The sequence below is a fragment of the Talpa europaea genome (assembly GCF_964194135.1).
Source record: "Talpa europaea genome assembly, chromosome: 2".
In the NCBI taxonomy this organism is placed as follows: Eukaryota; Metazoa; Chordata; class Mammalia; order Eulipotyphla; family Talpidae; genus Talpa; species Talpa europaea.
Window position 1 is genome coordinate 23,880,904 of NC_140068.1, and position 3,936 is coordinate 23,884,839.

A 3,936-nucleotide genomic window follows, 5' to 3' on the forward strand; every position below is an offset into this window, starting at 1 on the left:
TGGCATTGAAATCTTACAAATTTTGATTCATAAGAACCCTCAAAGTAGGGTGTCTTTGTACCAATACACACGTGCCACTCGCTTCCATGCCTTCTCTTCAGTGTCAGGGGCTAGTGTTGAAAGGACACCCTGAAATGGTAGACACCCTTTCATCTCCAACTATCCAAAAGGAACTTCAAAAAGTAAATGAGGTATAGGTTCCCAAGTGATCTTTTTCTGAGCACAGTATCAGGTTAAAAAAATACTGGCTGGTTCAGTACTTCCCACCCATGGCACAGAGCAGCAGCCTTTGAAAAACTCGGAGCTAGTGATACAATCAATTTCTGCCTTAATGTACATGTGACAGCCCACTGGGGTACTAGGTGCTTCGAGTCTTGTGTAACAAGGAAACAGGGCACAATGTGGACAACTGCACACATGTTCTAGGTTAGGATAGGGTCCTCGCTAGGATTCCAGTGATGATTCTGAATTACAATTCAACATGTACAAAGACAATACAGCTTATTTTATGGATGAGCTACAATACAAAATTTCCTACTTTTATGAATTTCATGTAGAAATATAGTATTAAAAGTTTTGTAATAGTTGAGAAAAGTAAGCATTTTCTATCCATTAAAAAGTGTGAATAGAAAGGCCAACTAAAAAATGCTGGGGCTGTATTTATTTAGCAGTCATTATAAAACACTTGGAAAGGAGTGAGGCCAGTAGATTATCCAAATTTCTAAGCAATCAAGTTGGACTTATTAAATCAAGCTTATGAAAATCCTCTCCTTACAAGGCAAGGCTTTCATAACTTAACAGCAATCCATAGTTTTCTGTAATTTTTCATACTCCTCAGGAATATCACTACCTCAGACTATGACACACAGGCTGTAACATGTTAACTGTCAGAAGACTATGTACAGGCTAACGACATCCAGCCATCAGAATTCCCTCACTGTGCTTTCCTCTATGATGAAAGAGATGGCCAACTGTACCAGAAACTTGGGTTTTCATCCACAACAACGGATTTCTCTTTTCTGTATTTCTCCAGGTAAATTTTAGGACTTGGTGAGGCATTTTACTAACAGAATTTGGATATACATAAAACTAAGAAAGCTTGAACAACCTACTTGAAAAAAGAACTTTAAAAGTATGATTTACCCTGAAGAAAAGAAAATTCTAAGTGGCCAAAACCTTTCTATTTGGCTTGGAATTTTCCTACTGGCCCCTAACAGACTGTTCCAATTTGATATGTAGGCATATGACTTACCACATTTCTCTTGTAACAAAGTGGATAGATTATAAATTTATGTAAGCACCAGAACAAGTGTATTATCAGAGACTCAGGAGAAATTACTGGTCCTGAAATTACTGTCCAAATTAAAATTGTTGAGGGTTGTTAGGAGATCTTAATTGTATAACAGTACATTTAATATGCAAGTTAGAGCATGCACTGTTTTTCAATCGCTTTTTGTTTTAGAAGAATGTGTTTTGTAGAGGATCAATTTATGAAATTTATTATGAATCTTCAGTGGAATAACATGCTAAGATTAAAAAAGAAAAATCAAGACATGTAATTGAAATTTTTTTCTTTGCCACAGATTAGCTTTATGTATCTTTTGAAATCCAAACACTATATTCTTTAAGCTTTATCATCCTCATTTAGCCAGTTACTGTTAAAGGGCAGGAAACCATTTATAAACCTAGTAGGTTTATCACTAGCAATTTCAACTTTAGTATCTCAAATACACTTTTATTTTTATTATTCAGAGTCTGTAAACAATTCTGTCTTTAATTTTTACCCAATATGCCCCCAGAGCTTTTTGCTTTTCAAAAATAAAAAAGGGGGAAACTTGTCACTTGTATGTATATGTTCACAATTTTTATTTATAAAAAAATTTACAGCACTTGTGAAAAGCCAGTAGAAGACACCAGACACACTCATATCTTACCAGTTTTGTTAAAAGTTTAGTGGGCGAGCCATGACACTATCCAGGTGATGCTCATGAAGCAGCCCTGAAACCAGACCTGGTCAGATTGTCTTATTCTTTCTCTTTTCTGAGAAAGCATTTGATAAGCTACTGTTCTAACCAGTTTCAAGTCACTCCAATACTGAAAATATTACAATATCTAGTTTTGCACATGCCATATAACCATGTTTTTCCCTTTTTTTGGGTGAACACTGCAAAACAGGAGGTCACTAATTAATTAATTAAAACTTAAGTGGAAAATCTCAAATGGCCCAGAGTCACTGAATTTTATTCTCTATATTTTATGAGGTTACCAATTCTACTGGGTTTTAAAATGAAGCAAATAAAATACAAATGTTAAAAAAAAAAGTCTGACTATCACAATTAAGTCTTTCACAAGAAAGAAAATATAAAAGTTAGTCTTTGCCCCCATTTGAGGGGATGAGAGGCAGGATAGGGGAAGGCATTACGATAAAAATAAACAAAATCATATGTATTGTTAAGTGCAGTGCTTAAACTAGGTTTTCAAGATTTTTATAATATGGGAAGGAAAATACTAGAATATGGAGGTTAAGATGTTGCAATTTTTCTCAAAGGCTTCAACACATTTTGAAAATTCAGGTTTTAGTGGAAGATCATGTTGGAACACTGTCTCTATTACGTTTCTGTCGAGGGGCTAATCCAACTCACCACATAACCATTATTTCGCAGCAAAAATCGTGGGTTATACCAAACCCTTAAATACAAGTGGCAGAGCACAGCTGCAGCTTAACCCTGCATCACCACTCTAGGGCTGGTAGGTGAGCTGGTCATTGTTCCACAAATGCGTATTTATTATAAATTTCAGAGTAGCACTCCCAGATACTGAATGGTCACTCTTCAGCTACATTAAGACACAGCAAGGGGAAAAAATATCTTGCAAAATGGCTTTCAAGTTCAAGTTGAACTATATAATAATTATAACTGTGGCACAGAGGCAGCTTGTGGGCACTTCTTGTTAAAACAGCACAATGTATCAACTCTGACAAGACTCTTAGCTTAGCCTTGAGCACCAACCTAAGGTTATTACTCTCCTATGTCTAGAGTAGTCTTTCCAAGAATATCAGAGGTACATATGAGGTACAACTCATCACAGATTCTTTCTCATATCCACTTGTCCATAAGAGGTTTCTCTTTTTAAAACTACAGTTTTGTAACTTTTAAAAGATACTCAGCATGTTCTATCACATTAAATTAGCAACATAAAACATTATGCTTAATCTATAAAGTTCTACTCCGGTTTCCTATAATTTATATACATGTTTTTGTTTCTAATCTGCAAGGAAAAATCCTATTTAATATTTGGTAACACAGCGTTAAAAGATAGTATACACATGTGACATAATATATTTACAAAATACACTTCAAAAAAAGAACCCCACAAGATTCAGCAAAAGTCTAAGCTTGCATAGATTAAAAAAAAAAAAAAGAATGAATACAATTCTTGTTAATAGAAAATGAGGAAAATGGGGAATAAAAGTTATAGAATGGATATGAAGAGAGATCTTTTCCAAACTTTTATTTGTGCACATTCAATTGAAAAAGATAACTTTTACAGGTTCTTTGGTGCCCATATTTAGCATACAAAAATGTAAAAGACTATTCACAAATAAAACACATTAGCTCAAACTGGAAAAAAATAACAACAAAACAATTCAAGGTAGTGCACACTGACAGCTCTGCTTATCGGGACATGAGAATTACTGCGTAAATAAATAGAATGTCCTTTTGTAAAAGCAGCAATGTCATGTCTTGTAAACTTCCTTTTTATATTACAGCAAGGTTTGAAATAAAATCCAAAGGGACTGGAGCTTACACTGTAGCCGTGAATGAATAAAAGAGTCTATTTCCTCAATTACTGTTGGTCCAGTTTTCCTTTTGAGTCCAATGTGCAGCAGGTTTTAAAAGGTGCTCAGTTAAGATTTCTGACCAAATAAGATATGAA